General features: G+C 41.8%; 1 long non-coding RNA gene across 4 annotated transcripts in view; it reads left to right on the top strand.

The window, feature by feature from the left end:
• The window catches only part of LOC101749926, a 120,118-nt gene that overhangs the window by 62,691 nt on the left and 33,435 nt on the right, over positions 1 to 23,992 (top strand). For 3 of the 4 annotated variants that reach the window (XR_005858313.2, XR_005858299.2, XR_005858321.2), the window contains 2 exons: positions 17,620 to 17,781; positions 21,042 to 23,782. This is a non-coding gene — a long non-coding RNA (uncharacterized LOC101749926). Of the gene's footprint in view, positions 1 to 11,288; positions 11,487 to 17,619; positions 17,782 to 21,041; positions 23,783 to 23,992 lie in introns of those variants that run through there. The other variant, XR_005858323.2, reaches the window with a different exon arrangement.

Genomic DNA, 23,992 nt, shown 5'->3' with positions numbered 1-23,992 from the left:
CTTCGTTGCTTTGCATTGACAGCTGGTCCAGGCCACATAATGGCAACAATGAGGAGAGCCTTCTGTACTCTGTGAACAGCAGTCACCTTTGGCAGAGGCAGGAGGACCAGGCATAGCCATCCTGCATGGAGCAGCCAGGGGAGAAGGAGTGGGACAAAGATGCTCGCTCAGGAGCTCCGTCCATTCTAGGTGTTGCCTGTGCCTAAATGATTTCATTCAGCCCTGAGCTTGTAATGGAAAATCTTGCTTGGTTACAGCTTAATATACCATGGTTTATATTTATGACTGAGTTGGCTTGAGTTAACAGTACCTGTAGAGATATGCTGCTTGCAAAATATGCTTCACTAGCCAAAGCATGCCGTTTATCAAGATGGCTTAGGAAGATCCAGTGCTCCCCTGCAGGCATGTTGCTACTTGTAGCTGTATTTAATAAGATATATATTGCTGGATTATTGCAGAGTGGTTTATACTGGCTTTTTTTTCCTACTTTTGAATCCATTTATGTATTTTTTTTTGCCATCAAGAATATGAACACTTGCAAAAGCAGGGTCAGATGGTGAAACTGGATTGAAAGAGGATATTTAGGTTCTTAGGATGATGCTCAAAAAACCCTGTGGTCTCAGCAGTGCTACACAGCCACGTGCGCTGGAGGTCTCTGAGTTAACACCGTGATCGGAAGCTCTGTAAAGTGTTTTGTGTTCTCTAAGAGCTAATTAATAGGGGTGCCTCTCAGCATACCTAATTAGCTCTGTTTCTGCAGCATCCTTAGGGGCATTCCTGATCAACGTGGGTGCCTTGCTATACAGACACAGCTATATTGCCTCTAGGTTCTAAGCTAGCATCCGTGCAAGGCATTGCAATGTGCTGTGTATGCAAGCCTGTTTCCTCAAAGCTGCCTCAGGTTCTTTAACAGCCCTTTGCTGTATAGACTTGCCCCGTGCATTAATGAGACCCCAAAAGTTTATGCAGGGAGAAGGATAACGACTTGGGATATGAGCCAGAGCATAACATTTCAGGAGACAGATGTTTTAGGGTGAGTCCAGAATTTATTTGCATTTACTTTACCTCTGCATCTACTTGTTACCTTTGGATTAAAGGGTGGTATTGAAGGTAAGCGCGAGCTACAGTGAGGCAAAAAATAAGCCTATATAGAGGTGTATGAAGTCTGAACCTGCTTTTTGCAGCTTGTTGGTTTTTACTTTTAGGCTCTCAGCTGAACTTTTAGCTGCTAAAAGGTAGCTGCGAACTGAAGCATTTTTGAAGGATGTTTTCCCATTGCTGTGGTCAAATAATAATGGTAATGAATCAGCGTTTATGGTTTTACAGACCCTTCTTTCTCTGACCTTGAAGCCCTTTGCAAGCATGTGTAAGCACAGCTCACATAAGCCCTGTGATGAGGCTACACAGCAATTCCCATAGTGTGAGTGGTAAATCTGAGATGCAAAGACCTGCCAAAAGTCTCTTGCATTTATTAGAAAGAACTTGTTTTCTCTGATTTAACTTATTCTTGTACTGTGCTCCTTAGAATTTTCTTGTACGTACATTTTCTTATCAGTACTATTTTAACTCACCGATACCAGTTGAATGCAGTTTCATTTCAGCTAAGCTGATCTGAAAACGTTGCACTGCACTATACAAGAGCTGCAGAAAGGTGGCTTATTATTCACAAAGGGACTGTACACTGCAGGGAGCTGATAAACAAAAGGTCCACTGTTTCTGTCTTCTCTTACAGTATCAGTAGCAACAGGACTGCACTGATACCTTCCCTGATAGCTTAGCCTTGCACAAGAAAACAGCACCATTTGTGGTTGCAAATGGCACCCTCTGCATGGAGTCTCCAGGGCCCAGCAGCTCAGTGGGAATCTCCTCCTGCTGAGCGGAAAAGATCCATCCAAGACAGCCTGGGATGCCTCTTAATCTTGTTTCACTTTATTCTCATCTTTCTAACAGCCCCACAGACACATAATGTGGAGCGATCCAATTTTCTCTCCTTCCCACAAGGAAAGCCTATGGCTACACCTGTGTCATATCTGAACTGATCTTGGAAGTGGTCTGAAGCCTGCAGTGTTTGTTGTGTCTTTGCTGTACTGAATTCAGGTTGCCTGTGAGTTCTACCTCTTCCTGCAAGTGACAGTGGCAGTTGTTTATGGAAGACCCTTTCTCTGCTGGGAGGAGAGACTGAATACATGGCAATGCCTAGGTCAGGTGATGGTGTGCCCTGATGTGTGCAGGTCGCACCAGAGCCAGTGTGGGATGCGTACCAGCAGGTGAAAAAGTCTAGATGGTCCCTCATGAGGGAAGTGATTTAGTGCGCAATATTGGTATTAGGTGGATGGTTGGACTAGATGATCGTAGAGGTCTTTTCCAACCTTAATAATCCTATGATTCAGTATACCATTGGGGTGAATGCTACCTGGAACAGAGAGTGGAGGTGTTTTCTCCTTTTTCCCTGTTGGAGGTGAGGGCATTGTGAGTAATGCTGAGTCTTTGCAGAACAGGCAGCAGAGGAGACTCTCACAGCCAACTCACTTTGTGGTTGGTTCAACATCTGCTTACTGAACCATGCTGTGGTGTGAAAAGGGCCTATTTTCCTACCCTACTGCTTAAATTGGTTATACTTAGGCACAACAGGTGAGTTCCCCAACAAGAGATAAAGCCTTCTGATTAGAGGTCTTAACAATACCCTCTTCATACAACAGTCTTCTGATTTTAACGGATGACTGTCTGTAGTGGGAAAATAGCACTGTTTGCGTATATGAATCCTTCATTGAAATCTGAAAACCATTCTTGCTGGAGCTGTGTGCAGAAAAAGTCTGGAATTAAAAAAGGCTTCAAGAGCAAAGAGGAACAGGAGACAGTGAAAGATGTGTGTCTCAGCAAGACTTCCACAGAGAAGCCTCAACATGTGTGCAAGGTGAAAAGAATAACAGGATGACTTCAGTGTTGGCTTGCGATGGGCAAGGGAGGGTCCTCTTCATCAGGGGCTGGCAGAGAAACCCGTATCCTGTGAAGACAGAGGAAGTACAGACCTTGCATCAGAAACAAGTCCTTTTCTAATAAATTATGGGACGTGTGGGAGTTCTTAAAGAAAGACAGCTTTCCTGATCCTCGTGTCTTTAACTCTTTTTCTACCTGATGGAATGTTGCGGTGGTTCTCCTGCTTTACTCAACCTTCTGTGCAGTATGGGGAGGGATTGAGCGGTGTTACCCTACACAAAAAGGTATCTAAAAGGCCAAAAACCAATCCCAAAAATCTGCACCAGAAAGAGCAGAAAGCCAGGGCTGCTGCAGAGTTTTCTGTTGCTGCGTGATCCTGATCTGAGACATCAGTGTGGTAGGGCTACTGGTGTTAAAGGAAAAAGCATGCATATTCTTACTGAAGGTGATTTTTTTTTTTTTTCCTGAGGCTTGGTTCCAGTAACAGATGCATCTTGAGCAATGCATGTAGTCACCTAAACCCTATTTGTAGTCAGTGGGAATAAATAAGTGTGTCCACAGGGCAATTCGTCCCACCTGTGTTAATTTAGGGGGGAGGTGATTTGTGGGTGGAGGTGGTGGGATGAAGTGCCCCTGGGAAGGGTCTGCCCACTGCTGCTGACCACACAGGGAGCCCAGGCAACTTTCTGGGGCTGCTTTTTGTTCCCAGGAGGAGTCTGAGTGGTGCAGCACTGCCCATGTTTTTGATTAGGCTGGAACAAGGAAGTACAGGGGAAAACAAAACAAACAAAAAAACCAACCATGAAAGAAGGTAATGCTTTATTGTTGTCAGGCTGAAGCCCTGAACGTTAACTAGATATTGCAAAAGCGTAATAAGGGTCTACACCTTTAAATGAGGGATGCAGGGAGAAAAAAGTTCTTGTAACTTAGATCTGCTCATAGGTGAGTGCTTGCTAGCAGGATCTGAACACAAGACATGAAGTCAGTGATTGCTCACTGGTCTTGCTCTGGTACTGATGAAACTGATAGAAATTATAATAGTTTTCAGAGACGGCGACACTCTTGAAAATAATTTTGCAGCCTAGGTAAATATAATGAATTGTGTAGTACCATAATGCAAAGTTTTCCACTATCCTCCTTATGTTAGGCTCTGTTATCTGCAACCCACTAGTTTAAACAAAATAAGTGGGTTTTAATTTACTTTGCAACAAAAGTCAAGGCTAATTTTCACAGAAATATTTAACTTTAGTATCAAGATAGAGGTGACCTACCCAGATTGTGACAGACAGTTTTATCAGTCTGGTCTAACATCTAACTTCTGTTGCAGCAATGCCTGTCCTGAATAAAAGCAGGTAAGCTAGCAGAGATGAGTTCTTTCCCAGCCTAATGCATCCCGGATGATTCTTGTCTGGGCATACTGCATATCTCTACAATCTGAGCCAGGCTGGCAACTGTGCTTTGCTCTCCTCTGCTTTTGTCAGAGCCAAAGGCCAGCTGAGGTGCTCAGCACCCTTTGGGTCTGGCTCTGGGGTGGTGCAGAATTTGGCTGAGAAGGAAAAACTCCATGAGAGTGACTTGGTTTTGTCTCTATCCATAAGAGGATTGCTCTCTTGGTTTAACCATCTTTAGCAGGCATGTGTGGAAGGGCAGTCAGTTCCTCTTTAAGCGACCCTACTTTGTGTAAAGCCACATCCAGAGCAGCAATTTCTCTCTCCCTTCCTCCTTTTCAAGTGTCTGCTGTCTGACAGAGGAAAAGCTAATACTTAAAGAAATCCGTGGCTTTTTTTAATCCTATTTAAATAGGAAGCAGGTTAGCAGAAAGTTTCTTGCTGAAACTTGAAACTGTACTGAAACATTAGATCTAATATCCCAGAGTTGTTGTCTCGCTGTTCTCTTCATGAGCTGATTTATGAATTTACATTATACCTCTGGCTTGGGACATGCATTTTGGTTCAGACTCTAAATTCTTCCCTGTGCCCTCTCCCCCTTCTCTCAATCCCCGTGGTCCAGAAGAATTAGGACGTGTTTGTAAAGGTGCTGTTTTCTTCCTTTGCCCCTGTGCTGGCTGGATGACTCATAAACCAAACATTGATAATATCAGTTGGCAGTTATTTAAACCTGAGGTTTCAGGTTAAGGAGTAACAATGAATGCAAATCTAGCTAGTGAGAGACTGTAATGGGTGCACGTGTGCTAGAGCTTGAAGCTTCTGAAGGATTGTACCCACAAACCCTGTGGCACAAACTCTTAAGATGCACTACAGGGTGTCCTTTCCAGGGTGTCTGTGTTGATGATGTGGGGGTGCATCTACTTCTCAGGTATCTCCCTCCAAAACTGCAGCCCCTTCCTGGGTTCCCCAGAGAGGATTCCCGTGGTTCTCTGTGCAGACACCACTTGCTGATAGCAGAGGATTGCTGATCGCTTTTGATGGAGTGGGTTATCCCTCAGAGAGTAAAGTATTTGTATAATGGTTTAAAAGGATTTGTGTTGCATACGTACCACGAGTTAATTAAACTGTGCCTGAGAATGTTCCCGTGTGCTGGGACATGGCCTTCTTGGGACATGGCTTTCTTGGCCCATGGGCTGCTGGAGCACTTGCTGGAGACAGACCATCTGCAGTAGACAGATTGCAAGCAGCCACCCAATTTCACAGGCTAAGAGATGTTACTAACATAGGCATGGACCATTTGGAGGGCAGTTAGACACAGTTCTTAGAAACACGCACTGACAGATTTCATTCACTGACACAGATACAGTCTGAGAACTGGTCTCATTATTTCAACACAACAATAACAACTATGATGTCATAAATGTTTTCATTGAGAAAATGCCCTACTTACCCTGTTAGGGACAAAATGACCATTGGCTCCTCTCGCTGATTTTCTCACTGTGAATGGGCAGGTGTCCTGAGAGCTTTTTGCTCCCAGCCCTTTCCCACAGTTTTTTCCCATGTACTGCCCAGAGAACTGCCTTGCTGCTGCTGCTTTCTCTCTTTGTGGTGTGGATAATAGCTGGTACAGACTGCTGAGCAAGAAAGATGTCAGTAAGCCCTACACTGGGGCAGCGAAACAGCAGTGAATGTGCAAAGTAAGCCAGCAGCAGAAGGGATATATCTCATGTCTTATCCAGTCCTATAGTGGTGACAGGAGATGGAAGAGTCTCTGGGATACATCCTCTTCTTATGCTTAGAGAAAAGTCTCTGTTTCTATATCCAATACTTATCCATGCACTCTGGCCCCAGGAGTTAAGAAATACTTTGATTTTTTTTGTTTTTTTCCCCCTGGAGAAACCTGAAAGAACACTAAAACTGGTAGCAATGGTGAAGTGTTTTGACACTTCCTACTGAGTTATTTTTCCTGGAAGATCAATGCTAATATTGCTACTGTGGACAACAACAACGACAAATAAAAACCACACTTAATATGAAGTGATATTCTGCCTGTGTAGTCTGGTAGGTATGTTGATGTCAAATGGATGACCTCCTATAATGATTTTTGAATAATTTTTTTGTTGCTGTTTTTGGTCAAAACTGGGATTGAGGGATTCTATTTTTTTTAGTTTTGGACATTCTGGTCAAAAGTGTGGGATGATATTGAAAAGAACAGCTGGGTCGTCTACCTATGGACCTTCTCCTGCGTTTGTTGTTTGTTGGCCTACCTTCATTGATAGGTGATTTCATTGCATTAGCTACCTTGCACTGAGTAGTGTGCTCTTTCAGGAGGAAAAGATTTTATCATGTCAACAGGTATTACCTTTAGGCTTAGTCTTTACTGGGGATATTAAACTACTTAAAATTCTGAAAACATTTGTGAACAAGGCATATAAACACATTAAAACATCCTTGAACAATTTACAAATAGTTTAATTAGTGTTTGGAATAGCTTACCTTTAGCAAATTTAATAGCCAGCTGAAACTTTGGTGTTTGAAACTCAGTTCAGTGCCAAACTGGAAATTAATTTTGATCACCAAATTTCTCATTGTGTGCTCACAGCTCATCAGAAGCCTCATGAAAGATTCATAATTCCCAGGAATAGGAAATTCTCAGAAAAGGCTGCAGATGAATATTAGAAGTGATAGGACAAAATGTAAATTTCAGCACGTCGTGTTTATACAAGGCTAGTTCAGCCGACTCAGTTACAAACCATTCATTCCTGTTGTGCAAGCACGGCCCAACTCAGATATGAAAGTGGAGTTGTTTTTCTGAAACCCCATCCCACCAAACCTCACAGCTGCATCTTTTTATCTTCCAATGTGGTTTTGGACAGCCATAAATAGAAAGCATACAGACCTCCATCTCTAGTTGCTAGTTGTAACCTAGCAATGGCTGTAAAAGTCTGCAGAACCTGTGTGCAGCTGAATCTTGTGAGTTCCTCCATATTATCTACTTTGCATTGTGTATTCACGGCGCTTTCAGGTTTTTTTTTTCCAGAAACTGATCCTGCCAGTGTCACTTTGCAGGAAAAAAAAGCCACAACACCTGAAAGCAGGGAGACAAAGTCTCTCATCAAAGTTCACTGCATCTATTTCAAAAATGAAATACTTCGTATGTTTTTATAACTTGTGAGGAAGAGCAACTCGTCCTAAGGACTTCATAAAACTCTGCAGTTCTCTGTCTGCATAACAGTCAATAGAAGAAGGATAAGACTTACTGACCTGGGAGGTGATCAAAGTTACTTATCTGATTAAAGATCAACTGACTGAGTTCTGTTACATGGAATAAACAATAAGAACACGTTCAACCCAGTGCTTTGAACAAACAATATTGTGCTTTCTCCCCACTACAGCATCAAAATGTTATGCTGTAACCTTCGCTTCCTCCTCCAAAGTGTTTTGCTCTGATTTTGTGTGCTATGCATTTAATCGGTAGGGCATCTTACCTCTGTGGTGGGAAGAAAGTTTTTGTGTAACCCATATTTAACTTATGGAAGTTAAGGCTGTGTGCAGTTAGTCTCTATTCTGTGTGACTATGGCCGACACAATGAGTCAGTAGAGTACACATAGTGAACTTCAATGATAGTGTGTACAGGTGTTTGGATAGCAAAGGATTTGCTCCAACTGAGAGAGGTTATTTTCCCCAAGATTTGTACATTTGTTTTAGTAGTTTTCCATTCATGTACATCCCAGTACTCAAGTATAGGAAGATAGGAGAAGGAGTCAAGTTACGGTGAGAGAGTTCAGTGCTTACGTTTGGCTTGACAGATACTACGTTCTTATAAGCCTAATTTCTAAACGAAAGAAGGCTGGAGACATTTGGATAAACAACTGATGATGTCTGAAGTTTAATTAATCCTGTTGGTTAATCTGTTTCTGTACCTCTGATGCAACTACCTCTGTATGTTCTTCCAAAACATTTCTACTGTCTCCTTTTCAAGAGCTATTTTATTAGAAATGTCCTTAAGCAGTGAGTCAGTATTTACCAAAACACTCCTAAATAGCCATCGTCTCATGGTGTGTAAATATCACTGCTTTATTTACATGCAATGCTGCTGCTGCTAACTTGCTTTATTTCACTATTTCAGACATTTTTCTTCACTTTTTATTGCATTTTCTTGGGATGCAGATTATGAAACCTCCCTTGCAAGATCCACATGCCAGTTACCTGGGTAGTCAGAAATTAATAGTAACGTTACCTGAAGTAGAGCTTTTGAATTCTTTAGTGTTTTCTAGTCATATTTATTACTAGATTTTTAGGTTGCTTTTTCCTTCAAATAACACACTGCCATTTCTTTCTGCATTTACTAGTAAATGTCAGGAGTTGCACAGAGCTTGGATCTGTTCACAAGCAAATTATATTCCTGCAAGGACTGTTCTTCATTATAATTCCAGATCTTGGATGGGAAGAATCTTTTTTGTGGCTTTGAGCCCCTTAAGTCAGTTTTGTTTCCTTTGTTGAAAGTCACTCCTGGAAAGCTTTGTTTGTTCTAGCAGTGACACTGAAACAGGGGTGCAGCTGTTCTCATGTTTAAATAGGCAAAAAAATCCTTTCATTTTTAATAAAAGTAAATCTCAAAGACTGCTGCTCCTCTGCCTAGCCAATGTGTTATATGAGCAGTAGACATTCCCTGGAAATGGTAGGACTTCCAAGTCAATGGGTAGGGTTATTGTGATAATGTGGAACTGGCTTCAGAGCAGCCTTTGGACAGAATCTCCCTGGCACCAGCTCATTTTTTCTGCTTGGGGAGGCAAGAGGAGAAGGAAAGGGCATGGGATCAAGGATAAACAGGTGGAGTCAAGTAGCACATAACAGAACTGAGCTTAGCCCAGTAAGAAAAATATAAACCAAAAGACTTTCCTGAACACTGTCAGTGCTATTTTTCCTGTGGGAGCTCAGGTACTTGAGCAGTGTCCATTCTGTACAGGCAGATAAAATATATTTCCTATAACAATTGAAGTAGAAAGAGAAGAGGAGCTTGCCTGAATAAGTGCTAAAATAAATCTGCAATCGAGGAGTGAGGTTGGTGTATGGGAACTTCTGAGTCACGTCCTGAACCACTGATTGAGCACCTGGGCAAAGGACTGGGTCAGCCCTGGGAGCACAGGTGAAGGCAATTCAGCTGTGTGACTGAAAGGGGTGGAGCATGGCTGCATCTCTTCTAGACCTCATTTAAGGGCTGACTGCCACTGGGGAAGGATCTCATTCTGGAGATTCCTCCCTGGTGGAATTTTTCCCCTGTGAACCTGGAATCTTCTGATACGGATAAGCAGTCTTTTTCCCTTCCCTTGTAGCACCTTTTTATTGTGCCGATCCTCCCATTATATTGATGGTGGGCAAAGAGGACCAGAATGAAGAATGAGCTGGTTGACAATTGAGATGTATGTACTGGGACCACAGTAAACCAGAATTCCACTAAACATGCAAGAAAGATCACAGTTTTAACAACAGAACACAACTGTATTGTGTTCAGTAGATGTCTGCTATAGCATTTATCCTACCACCTGCAAATTTACCACCAATGTATAATTTGAGAGGAGATGAAAGGATGGTGCTAGTAAGTGTTCTTTTTAGGAAAATAAGACTAAATCTGAGTTATTTGTATCTATTTAATGTAGTTTTCAAAATGTATTGGGTGTATTGTATGACAATTTGAGACAAAAGAATAAATCCAACTCTTAAGCCTGAGAGATAAGTCTGCTTCTTCTGACCTTTTCTAGCTTCTCAGTGTACATGTTGTTACAGCTCTGAACGCCATGTCTTGCCTGAATTCTGTGTCACTGGGGTGACTTCTGTTGACTTGACTGAGGTTTCTGTAGGAGTGTTCCAAATTGTCTCAATATCTTTCTAATGTTAACTTTTAAGGTCAGCTTCAGTAAGATTGTTTGACTAATGGCAAGAATCAAGACCTTATCCAACAATTTTTAAACAGGTGTCAACTTGGATTTGGATCAGTTTCTATCCTCTCACATTACCTAGAGTAATCCTGAGTGAATATTCTACTCCACATCTGCAAGTGCTGTGACTTGTACTTAAAGGTTCTTTTACTCTGTGAAATAATTTATTGAGATATCATCCATATTGGAGAGATCACAGATCAGAAGTAGTCTGACAAAAATATTTGGCAAGCCATGTTTGCTTGAAGATATGTCAAGAGACTAAGAGAATGATTTAAAAAACTCGTACTATAGGGACTCAGTTTTTCTTCTGAGGTTTCTAAGAAGTTTGTGTAAGTTATCCATTTTGTGTCTTCAAAGGTTTAAGGAATTACATATATTCCTCAGTATTTTCCCTTACAGCAAATCTTACGATACTACTAAGTGAATTCCAAATAAATCCTTCCTGTATTTCCATATTTCAATGTGTTATGATGATAGCTAGCATACGATGATGTATAGTTAGTTTACCTCTAAGAGATATGCTGGCATGGAATTTAAACAGTAGCAAATCCTAATAGCCTAGATGCAAAATTTTCCTCTTGAAAAATTATGGAAGATACTAGTAACTCAGTCCGTATTTGTACCCACCTGAATTTAGGTGTCACCTGAAATTATAAAGGGCTCTGAGTTATCTCAAGATAATTAGCCAAGTGTTACTAAACTTGCGTTGCCTAGATTCAGTGTAACAAACCTTGATGCGTGTGGTCACACTTGAAAAGACTTCTGCAGTTCATCAAGAAGCCAAGGCTTTGGTCATGTGTTCTCATGACTGATTAGGTAATATTTGTACGCCTCTACAGGAAAAAAAAAAAAAAAAGTCTGCATAGAGAACTACATAAATATTAGGTTTTATAGTTATTAATAATCTTTTCCTGATGGAAGTAGCCTGTTACGTTGTTACATTTACCGTTGATTGTATCCTGACCTATTATTGAGGGGTCCTCTCTTCACAGTGTCTGAGGACCTCCTGTTTCTTTAGAGATCCTGCAAAGTGGGAACACTGTAGTCCTCCTTTTAAGGGGAAGAACTGACACTAGGTGCTCTGCTGAGGCTTGCCTCTTCACCCTGTGCTGCTGTGCATGCTAACCGAGTGTTAGTGCGCTGTTCTGAACCTTGCAAGCAGGTACCTGGAGAGACCCTGGCTTCCTTGTGCTGCACCCTACTGTGCATGGGCTGGTGGTAGGTGAATGTTTACACAGTAGCACTGGATTTTCTAATGCTTGCAGAGATGCTTTCTCTCCTAAGGTACAAGGTGGAGTGACACCACTGGGGAGAGTCTGCCAGGTCATGCAATAGGGTTTTCTTTGGGCTGGTAGCAATGCTGGGATGCTGCGAGCTGCCCACCCCCAGGGCTGAGAGGGGCAGTGTGTCTGCTGGCCATGTGTCTTCTTCCCAGCTGCTGGTGGCTTTCTAGAGAGCAACGCTTGTGCCAGGGCCACTCTGGCACCTGCCTTGCCCTGGAACCAGGCATTTCTCTCCTGTTTCAATAGGTCTCAGTTAAATTCGGGTGGCAAGTGTTTACAGATTATACCCTCTACTTAATAAGGCTTCTGTGACAGCTGTTTTGTCCAACTATCATCCTGATGTAAATGTTTTCACCCAATGGTCCTTGGATACCTACTAATATACTACACTTTCTCATGTGTTTGCTGATTGTTGTTTATTTTCCTGAGACATTTGCTGGATTTATAAAGCATGATTTTTTCCACTCTACTTCTGTTTTAGGCTAATGTTTAATCCATGACCCAAAACAGCTTTTTAATTCTCTTGGTTATAATAAATTGCTAAATGGAAAGTAATGGAACTAAGCTCCTAAGCTAGACGAGCTTTTGTTTTGAGGTTGAACAGTGAATCTTAGAAAGCTTGTTTTTCACTTGCCCTGAAACCTTCCCCTCCTGCCTCCCTTCTTTCATGCCAATAAAAGGTAACCAGAGACAGATGGGGGCTCGCTCTCTGCCTCCTTTCAATGGGAGCGTCTTCTGAATGCCTCTTTCATGTACCTGCGGAGACGCTGCTCTGCTCCCTGCCGTGGCTGAGGTTCTCAGAGGTTCAATAGGTTTTCATTGCCCGCATTTCTGGTCTGAAACAGACTGAGAGAAATGAGTGCTAAGTAAACGCGCTGGCAGCCGTGCCAGCATCAGCATTCCTGCCTGCTGTGCTTCTGCCGGCTGTGGAGCTCTGCAGTGGGGATACTATGGCCCCGGCTCCTGCATACCCAGCTGTGGGTGTTGGATGTACTGGCTGGGGATGGCGGTGAGGTGAAGCAAGGAGTGGAGAGTCTGATTTTTATGAGGCTGTTTATTCTTTCTACAAGAAGTGTGTAGTACCTTATCGATGCTGAATGGGAATTTAACACAGTGTTAAACTAAAACTGCAAACTTACCAGGTCTGTTTTCAGCTGTCTTTGTTCTGTACTTCTAAACATCTGCAAAAAATGTGTTCTGTAACACTCAGACACTTCTGTGAAAGTGCACTTGATCATATTCAGCACCTTCTACAGAGGGCTGATTGCCCTGCTGCAGCTGATTGAAGTCAGTAGAAAATGAATGTTATTCTCTCCCTACCAGGCCTCTTGCATGTGAAGTTGGTGTTAGCGGGCTTTTGGGTGAAAGCAGAAGTTTATTTTCATTTTTCTGTCATAAACATTCTCCCAACATTCTGTGGAGGTTTACAGAGTGAGATTTAACAAATGCTAACATTTGATAACACAGAATTTTGCATTCGGTGCTTTTATTACCTAAAGACAAACTCCAAACCCCCCTAAATGTGCAGCTTGCAGTGGAAGTTACATGTGGAAGGATTGTGCATTCATAACTTGCTAATAACAGGATCAGAGCATTGTCTGTTGAAGCAAGTGAAAGAACCTGAACTGCATGAATTAGGGCTTTGTTTCCACAAACACCTAGGCATTGTGTAGACAGGAAGGTTTCACCTTCTACCAGAATAACCCTACTCCATACCACACGTAGGCATTCTTATACAGACTTTAGACCTTACCAAGTAAAGACATCTTTATTCAAGGATAAGAATGTGCGATCAAGGATGTACCTTGCTGTTAAATATAGATAAATAGGATATGCCAATCCTTCCACCTCGCATTCTTCCACTTGTCTCTTCCTGATCTAGAGGCATTACTTTTGTCTTCGCTGCTTGTTCAAGGTCTTTTGATGATTACTCTGTTCCTTTTTACTATGAGGGATACTTTTCTCTTATCTCTGCCATGCAACTAACCTGGGTGATATTCCCCTTCCTGTCTCAGTCTAGCTGAGCTTCTGGCCTGTGTTCAGGACTTCTTGATATACCTCAGCATTGGTTAAGTAAGGTACCTAGCATGGATGGCCAGACTAGAGCTGTGGTGATGGTGTTAATTTCTCAACCCAGCATGTGTGATGTCAGGAAGCAAATGCTAGCAGATAAAGAGACTTGTGACTGAATCATCAATGTGGAATTGTGATGATCTTGAAAGCCTTTTCCAGCCTGGAAGATTCTAAATCCAGCCATCAACTTGGCCTACCAAGTGCCATCACTAAACCATGTCCCTTAGTGCCAGTATGACTCTTACTGCTCCGTGGAGAGGTAAATGAAGGTAGAGGTGGGAAGAGTTGCAAGGCCTTCACAGAGATCATTTACTGCTTGTGCAGCAGGTAGCCAAGGGCTCTGCAGCAGTCCTATCCTACTCACAGGCTGGTTCACCTTAAATTTAGGTTAACAGCAGCCGCAAGTTCCTGTAAATGAAGACCTTCTCTTCCCCCTTTTTTATTGTTGCAGATACTTATTACCACTGTCTTTTTCTCTTATTTATTTTTACACCTGATTGATGGTGCTATTCTATTTTTTAGCAGTTATTTTCAGGAGTTTTGGAAGTAGCAGTTTGTCAGCTTATTGAAATGAAGGGCCATCCGTGCACCCTGATCAAAGCAAGAAGCATGAAATCTCACGTGTTGCACTTTTGAGAGCATCAACAATGAAGCTAACCTTTCACCCTTTACTTTCTTTTAACCCTAATTTTGAAAGGCAGTACCAAACCATTCAGCTAACTTAAGTGCAAGAATATTCAGGCTAGCTCGATTGTAATGCCTTTTCAAGTTCTTTTCAAGTGAGTGGGAGAGCTGGCGGTAATGCATACAAATACAGAGGCTGGTAAGTTCATTACTTTGAGTTTCTGGTGTGGTGGCAGCAGTGAACTGGTTAAAAGGTTGGCTTTAAAGTGGTCACAATTAGGCTTCAAAGTTAACACCCCACCCCACTGAGATGAATGGGAGCAGTTGACGTTTCTTAGTGCTATTGTTTCAGTCTGGCTTGCTACAGCTTCTAAAATAAGACAACAGTACATCTGTTTACATTCTGCTTCCGCAAACCCAGATGGGCTAGAAACTTCATTGTTTTTCAAGTGGAAGCTCAGATTCTGGAGAATACAGCAATATCCACAGGGTATCTGTAGGAAGAAGAGCTGAAAGCCTTCTTAATCACAGACATCTCCCCCTTCCCTGTAAACTTCTATTGTCCCGGGACAAATCTGTAAACCACTGGTGGGGAAAATAAAGCCCTGTATATTTGAAGTACTTTTTACTTACTACATGACATGCACACAATAGCTTCTTAACAAGTCCCTAACATGCCGATTCTCTGAGATGGGTGCGGGGTTTTGAACTTTTTCTGTCAGTGGTATCTGCTGTAAGAAAAGGTAAAGGTCCTGGACTCACAGAATGTGGTAGCTTCACTTAACCTCTCCTAATAAAAAACGTGTTTCCTCTTCGGAGAAGTGAGGGTTTCATTCAGGAGCTTTTGAGGCCGGGTGATACTTTCTGTGTTCACGTGGGCAGAGAGCAAGTGAGAAAATAAGGTTTTCCAAAGATGTGTTTTATGTTTTCCCGATACGTTAACAGGACAGTTACATTAACTTCAATAAAATCTTAGGAGCTGAGATGGATGAATAAAGGTGCAAGCAGGGCTGGGATTTGGTGCAGATGGTCTCTATTACTGCATGCCTCAGTTCATGTTGGGAGTACACTCTGTCCTCTCTGACTCTTGTTGCAGGGTCTGCACAGTGGCAAACTGCCCTCAGTAGCAGCCAGAACCCTATGAGAGTTTCTCTGATAAAGGCAACCCATTAGATATGCTCAGGCTGTAGATTGAAACCAGCTGTGAGTCTGTCGGAAAGATTTTCCTCATTGTGCCTTCATCAGGGTGGAAAGTTTGTTGCTCCTTCTGCATAGATATATTTTGGGCTTCATTGCTCTAACTCTGCGAGTCCCAGAGCCTGCCAGAGATAAGGGCTGTTCTGCGTGCAGGCTTCTATTGTACCCTGGCACTGAGACCCTGCCTGCCTTTTGCCTGTGGAAAATACAGCTTGTGCTTCAAAAGGGACATTATGGGCTATTCCAAATGGCCTACCAGATTTCAACTGTGTTGTGCAGTTGAGCATGCCATCTGCGGTTGGGCTCGTGGAGCTCCCTGCCTGTTGTACGGGAAGATGGAAAATTTCTGGTTATTAGGAGGACCAAGTACGTAAGGGAACAAGGTTTCCTGGTACATGTGCCATATGCAAGTTGAACAAAAAATCTGCTTTTTCTACTGTTTGTAGTAGAGGAGTGTGCAGTCTGCAAATACCATGGAGCAGTGTTGAATTAAAGTAAAGGCTTTTCCGCTGTTGTAACGATGATTGTTTGGGGGGTGTTGGACGAAAGGATGCTTCTTGTACCTACCTGTCTGTGCCTGCTCACTTAGTTTTCTTTAGCACAGAATGTGAGACCACAGCACACCTACCTTGTTTCCTGCCCAGCTCCAAGAGGCATTCTCATCCGGCTATTGTTCTAGCTGACCATCCTGCAGATCATTCAAGAGAACTGTGGGCACTTCCATGGTGTCAGCTGGCTCCTCTCAGGTCCAGCTCTTCAGCTCCTGTGCTAAGAGGGATCGTGCAGTAATCTGGTCTGTGTGGAGAAAACAATGACAAAGCACAAGAGAAGTATTTATTTTGGAAGCTTCTCTCATGAGTTTGTTTTGTCTTTCTATCCAAAAACATTGCTTCACAACTAAGGTAACATTAGAACATGCTGGAGAAAACCTGGTCCAATGTGATGGAACAGTTACAGTGTGTAGCAAGAGCCACTCTATACAGTTACAGGAGGAAGAGAGTACTATTCAGACAAACAGCATGGAAAAATGGGATCAAATACACATTTGTTATAAATTTCCACTTTCCACTTCTCCTAGTTATTTCTGATTCTAAAGAGGATCACTAAGGTGTTATCTAGACATGAGTTACACATCTTGTTGAAGATAGCAGATATGCTATTATACCTTTCAAATGCAATCGGAAATCACTTCTGTAAAGCTACATTGGCAGAGCTTGGGGAAATTAGGAGACATGTTGGCCAGTTCTGTACACTAATTGGCCTATTCCCCTGCATCGCAGCAGTGTTGTGATACCTGTGTGTCCAGAAACTCAAACTGTCTTAATGTTTTTTTAACATTGTGCTTTTTTTTCCTTCTTCTTCCTTTAAACCTTCTGTTTTGGGATTGGTGGGGCTTGTTTTTTTTTTTTTTTTTTTTTTTTTTTTTTGAGTCAATTCTGCATTTCCAGTTTGTGGTATATTTCCTTAGTCAGTTTACAGTTGACGTTTCTGCTGCTGCCGCCAATCTCTTTGCTGGTCTGAGCTAGTTCACTTACTGGTAATTGCCACTAAGCAACAGAATCCTAATTCTCTGTGAGCAGCTTGGTCCGTTGTGGCTATCACTGAACCCTAGAAGAGTAGGAAGGATACAAGCCAGTTCCTTGTGTAACTCTCGTGAAAAATGGCCTACAATAAGAAAAGAAGGCAACAAACTGAAACAAAAAATTTCAATTTGTAGTTTAAAAAAAATGAATTTTCTTCCCAAAATACTCTGAAAGATTTGTTCATTTATTAGGGTTTCTTCTAAAAGAAATCTGAAAGAAAAAGTATTCACTTATTATTCCCAAGTTACGAAAAAAGTTGTTGAATACCCAAGTATTACATAGGATTAAATTCTCATCATTTTTTTTTAAGTTCTGATTATGACAATGGTGCACAAGGATTAGTATTATTACTGTTATTTTCCTTCTTTCTCTCCTTCCTTTTTCATCATAGACAGTAAAAATAGATTAATCTAACAGCTTTTACATTGTGGTCTGTAGACCAGAGCTGGCTTGTAAGACTTTTTATTTCAGCAGTTTTGTTGTTCAAGAACTGACATTTCCTTCTACTTCTGGCCATGCTTTTTATTTTCTGAATGAGTACACTTCAAGTAGAGAATACTAACCAAGTGTATCCTTTTTTTTTGTGTCCAGCTTAATGTTCACATTAACACAAAAACAACAACAGAACTGCAGAGCTAACAACTCCACTGAAAGATGGAGTCGCCTGAGGAAGACAGCAGTGGCAACAGTGAGGAAAAGAAATCTGGGACATCCGTGCTTTGGGCATCCAGTAAGGATGAGGAAGCAGCACAGGTAAAGTGTAACAGAGTATTGGCTCTGACTGTAAGGATTTTGATCTCAATGGAACTGTTTTGGTTTGCTGTTCAAATCATAGGTTCTGGTTCATGGCAGGGGCTAACAAACCAAGTAATGAGCAATTATGATTAAGTAGATAAGTGAGAGCTACATGATCTTAGCTGCTGCAACACACCAAGTTTTTTGTTTCCATATTGTGTGTCATGGTATTTTAATGCTTCGTTTCTGTGTAGTTTGGAGGTGGTTGTGTACGTGACTAGATTCACTCCCTACTGGGATATAGGCCAAGATTTTCAAAGTGATTGTTTATTTTGAGTGCCTCTATTTTTTTTTAAAGGTCCCAAACTGACAAGTTTTAGAGAAGGCTTAAAGGAGGGCAGAACACAAATCTAAGTCATCTTGGTTCTCTGTGATGCGTCAATACAGGAAGGAAAAATGAAAGTAAAATAGAATGTAGTCAAAATCCTTGTTCTCTTTCCATAGTTTGAGTGTCTGACCCCTGGCTTGCTGAACTGAGACCAGCGGATTTGGGCACAGCGGTACTGGAGCTCAGAGCGCATACCCTGCTGCAGAGCTGGCAGCCTCAGCTCTGTGCTTCTGCTGTTATCTTTCCCTGCTCCAGGGTTTTATCGGAGTTTTCATTGTGGTCTTAAGATGGTGGTGAGATCAGGGCTCACTGCATCCTGTGGGGAATAGAAGCAACAGATACATAACCCGTGCTATAATAAGTATATAACCAGTGCATTTCGTCTTTCTGGAGCTGGCCAAGGCAAGAGGATAGGCTTTTAAATGGTGCCATGAGCATAGGTACTGCTAGGGTGTTTGTCTTAGTCTCACCTTTTCCCTCACATTCCTGTTTCCTGATACAGAGCAGGACTATTTGTGTTGCAGAATGAAGTTCATCTGAAATAAATACTGGTGCTGAATTTAACAACAACAACAAGAAAAGATCCTGGAAGCACGCCTCTAGGTTCTAGCTTTTTGAATGCCTATTTTTAGGACTAGAGGTCAGCTGATATAACTCCTTTAAAAATGCACGTTGGATTCAAGGGAAGAAAATAATGAAGTGTAAGCTGTGAAGGCTTAATTGTTAAAAGTGCAGCAATAGCTTACAAACAGTCTGCAAAGCCTGATCTCACAGCTGGAGGAAGGGATACTTATTAATAGTTGCAAGGAGCAGGATGATAGGGCCTGAAACAGGCAGTAGGCAATATGAAAGGAAGCCTTGTAACACAAAACCATCGCCAAAACGCCCTTCCTGAACAACTCATGACAGAGCCAGCATCACAGGAGCACCACGATAATTCAGCGTGAACGTGATGTAATGACAAGGCTTCAGTATTTTATAATCTGATGAGTCCCCTGAACACACTCGGGATGAGTACTGATTATGCTGGGAGATGACAGGGGGTTGTTTCTGTGCAGATTTCATGTGACTCTAATTCCTTCACTCCACACCCCAACTTAAGCACACCCGTATGTGTTGTGAGTCCAGGGGGTTACTGCATGGGAGATAAAGGTCTGGAGCACAAGTCTTGTTCAGTCTGGAGAAGAGGAGGCTCAGAGGAGTCTCTACAACTGCCTGAAAGGAGGTTGTAGTAAGGTGGGGATTGGCCTCCTCTCCCATGTAACAGCAATAGGATGAGAGGGAATGGCCTCAAGTTGCACAAGGGAAGGTTCAGGTTGGGTGTTTAGAAACATTTCTTCTCCAAAAGAGTGGAAAGGTATTGGAGCAGGCTGCCCAGGGACGTGATGGAGTCGCTGCCCCTGGAGGTGTTCAAGAACTGTATAGATGTGGCACCGAGGGACACGATTTAGTGGGGATGGTTTGATGATTGGACTAGATGATATTAGAAGTCTTTTCCAGCCTTAATTATTCTATAATTCTGTATAATAGGGATCCCTCCCTGTCACTCCATCTCCCAGTGTAGCTGTGCCCCATGTTCAACAGTGACAAGTGGTTTATGACAGATCCAGACTGAGATGTCCCTTAAAAGAAGTCCTTAATGAACTGCAACAGATATGAGAATCTGGGAAAGCCTTGGGACCTGCAGAAGTGCTTCAGTGCTGGGGAATTTTTGATTTCATTTGAAAGAACGTATCCATAAAATTGTTTTAGTGCTGACTCCACTTCTTGTGCACTAGCTCTGTGTGAGATCTGACATTGTTCTCCTCTATTTAGTAACAAGAACTCTGCTGGAAAGGGGAGAGGAAATCTAAACAAAAATCAGAGCCTGATTTCTTTTTTTCTTTTCTTTTAAACATCATGCAGATTTAATCCAGGTTGCCTGTGCCAGTCATAATCCCTCCTTTCAGGTTTGTCCTCTCCATGTGAGTCAATGGCAACTCAATGCCTGATGCATCAAATCCGGAAACTTGCTGAGGCTGCCAGTATCCCTGGCAGCATCACAGAGTGCAGATGACACTTATTTTGACTGTGATAGCATGTACTGTCAGGGTCAGTCTTTGCTGTAGGCATGATATTTGTGTCACTCTGCTGTAGGGGTTGCACTGATAAAAAGCATGTTTGCCTTCACCTTAGTTTTAACCTTCTTATCAGGTGGGTTTGTTTGTTTTCTGTTTTTGTTTTCTTGAGGATGTTTTCCTTTTCCGCACACCCTTTAATTAACGAGGTAAGTATTTCCTTGCAGCTTTTCCTGTACATGACTATTTTCTCCATCATTATTGTCCTCTCTGGACAACACCAGTAAACAGGAGTGACATGTGAAGTGTGAGGACAGGCAGGTTGCTCTGTTGTTTGGATCTACCTCAGATCTACAGTATAAGCTGTTAGGTAGTGGGATTTTGTCTCCTGGATTCTAAACTTTTCCTGCAGTATGCAGGAGAAATGTTCAAGGAGTTACCCTTTTACATACTCTGTAGAAATTCATCAGTTCTAGTCATATAAAGGGAATGATTGCATCTGCAACCATTAATAATTTCCAGGTTAATAATCTGTTGCAATGGACTTTGTAGAAAATGACCGGAAGGAAAAGCAAGGACAAATGTTCTTTGTTACAACCCACAATAAGATGTATACCTATGGTTTTCTTATCTAAGCCAAATTGGCATGTAGCAGAAAGAGAGAGAATCCCACCCCTCATCCTGTCCATTACGTATTTATTTTTTCTGTTGGTGCAGCCTAAAGTGTGGTAATATTGGTTCCTGCTCAGATGTGCTCTTGGAAAGAAAGGACTCCCTCATTTTATTACTTCCCACCTATTAAAGCTAAATCATTGTTTAATTCTGTGTTTCAGGTACCTCATACTCAGATATATCCATCACAACTTCCAGTTTGGTCCCAAGGAAGATCTTCTAGATTTCTAGATGATTGAAAATTGATATTAAACATGCTGCTAATCATGCATCTGATCCACAGAAAGCATCACGTACAATAGAGGAAATATTCAAACTTCCTTGTTCTTTTTGCTCTGTTCGGACTTTAAGCATCCATTACTGTTATATCTCAGAAGAAATGCTTCCCTTCAGGACTTCCTCCTTATTTATTAGACTGTCTTGAGGGAGAAAAATGTGAATGAGGTTGGAATTGTTGGGAGTTCTCTTGCTGCTATGGGAGAGGTGTGGTGATGCCGTGATTCTTGAAACATCACGTCTGCTACTTCCAGTGGCCGAGGCCGCATTCCAAACGTGCAGAGGTACAGATCCCTTTTCTGAGGTACGCAGCTCTGAAATTAAGTTTATCTCTCTGCCTTTCCTTTACTGGCATTTTTACTCAATTTTAGGCATTAGTTGCCTTCATGCATCTTTTTGTCATTACAGTTACTAAAAAACGCAACTGGTTTGGGTTATCCACCTAAATACCTTAACAGACATCCTGTGATACTTGCCCTTCTCCTTCTTCTGTGAAGCCAGGCTATGATTAATGAGAAGTTGCAAGAGGTTTTTTAAAATGTGCTAATATTTTCTTCAGAGAACTCTTCTCCTTCTCAGTACACGCAACCTGTACAACTTCCTCATTCTTTTGTTTCTTTAGATATTCTTTAAAATAGAAAATAACTTTTCTCCTGTCTTGGACTTTGAATTCTTTGGAACAAAATCAAGATAGTTTGTCTGCATTTAGCTGGTTGTGCCATGGATGATTAAAAAAGATTTGATTTTTTTTGTCTAGTTTTTTAGATCAGCAGCTTCATTTTGATTTCCAGTCTACAGCAGTATCACACAATTGTAAGGTCGCAGCCCAGTCTGACCCTATCATAAGAGAAACTGTAATTACATTGGGTTTAGTGGTGTTTTATAAATCATAGTGATTCGTATAAAATAAACCTGAAATTAGGGTCTATGAGTGCAGCTATTAACTCTCCTGAGTTCTGCAGAAACAGAGAAGACAGAAAATCACAACGTAATGATTCAGTCACTGATTCCAAAGCCATGACCGAACATGATCACACACATACATGCCTATATATATGGCACATATAGGCGCATTTGTGCTATTCTGTACGTGTTCTATGTCCTGTATTAATATGCATGCTGTATATTGCACATCTATATACATACCTATTTAACATACAATAGAAATTAGACACAAAAATGCTTTGCATTGTTAAGGGGCTACGCAGGGCAAAAAGTGGTATTAGTGGCTAATAAAGGCTAATTCTTTTGCAAGCAAAATTAGCTCGCTTCACTAGCTTGTTATGACTTGAAGTGTCTGGCCATTGAACTATGCATATGGCTCATTTGTTGATCTCAAAGAGATCGCACCCTGACTGACAGCTGTAGTGGACTGGAAGAAAATAGCCCAAATGAGTAAGAACAGGAGGACTTCAGTTTGTGTGACTTTGGGACAGTAGCAATCCATGCAAACAGCCTTAATAAGCAGAAGAGAAGAACCTGACAAAGAATGTGTGTGATGTGGATCCTGGCTCAGGGCAGTAATTTTTCTTAAATGACTGGTTCCTAACGCTCAGCTTTGTTGCCCACAGATGCTGCCTCCCAGTATACACAACTACTAAAGAGAACAAATGTCCAGTAGCAGATTACAACAATCCTAAATAATCTCAAGGGGACTGATTTTGAGCAAGTCCCAGAAGTTCTTGTGGTACTCTGTAGTGATTCAAGCTTCACCAGAGTAGCCTAAACTCTGTGGCTGTGTATTTATTTTTAACTTGTGTTGTTTTGGGGTAAACACCACATCAGAGTGCTTTTATTATCAAGTTCCTGTTCCTACACAATGCATCTGTATGGATTCTAGACCCCTTCATCAAAAAGGATCATTTCCTTTTTTTTCTTAATCTCAGACTGGTTTATCCAGAGCTGTTGTCTCTGACTTCCTGTAACCTGCCCTGCATCAAAGATCTTTTAGAGTCTTCTCTGCATCCTTTCTTTCCTTAGCACATACTTGGAAATGTCTGTGTATACACAAACTCATTTGCGTGTCCGTGCATATTTTAATCCATTTCTGCTTAAAGTCCTGCAGCATTCTGCCTGGTCAGATCAACCAAGGGCTCACGGGAAAGGTTAGTGCTAGGGAGCAGCAAAGCCCGTGTTCCTTGTGTACTCTGAGTGCTTCAGAAAGGTTTTAATGCCTTCTTTATTTGTGCAAAAATTGTTCAAACTTCCCAGCTCTGATAATACCACACAGACAAATGTTCATTATGATCAGGACTGATTACTTTTTCACCATGGTATTGTTTTTGCAGGTGATTTGAGACTTGGTGTTAATACAGGTCATTGAGAGGGAAAGGTTGGTGATGCTGCCTTTTGTGCTGTTAAACCCTCAGATGTTGTTCCTAGATTACAAGTTTATAGAGACCATATGGAAATATTGGTTTATCTTCTTAAGTAAATTCTAGGTCTCAAACTTCTCTTCATTATCAAACATTACTTGAAGTAAAAGGAGACTTTGGAGTAATGAATGAGTTTGGCTTCTGCAGTGTACCTAGGACACTTCTTTATTTGGACCACAGACTCTTGTGAAGTGCTGCCACTGACATTCTGGCAGAGGCTGGAACAAGAAAAGGAACTCATCAGCCCCCACGTAAGAGAAACCTGCTCACTCATAAACATGATGGCTGCAATTGGGCATTTGCATCTGCATTGTTTTGTTCTCTGTTAAATTTTTTGGATTATGCCATGGTTGGGCAGGGCCTTGATGCCCTGTGAGAGGCTAAAACATGATGAGAGTGGTATGAATGCTCTTTGCTTACTGAGGATTTCAGGAAACTGTACAAGATGGAATTCTCAAGAT

Source organism: Gallus gallus, chromosome 3, assembly GCF_016699485.2.
Source record: "Gallus gallus isolate bGalGal1 chromosome 3, bGalGal1.mat.broiler.GRCg7b, whole genome shotgun sequence".
Classification (NCBI taxonomy): Eukaryota; Metazoa; Chordata; class Aves; order Galliformes; family Phasianidae; genus Gallus; species Gallus gallus.
This window is presented reverse-complemented; position numbering and strand designations above follow the sequence as displayed.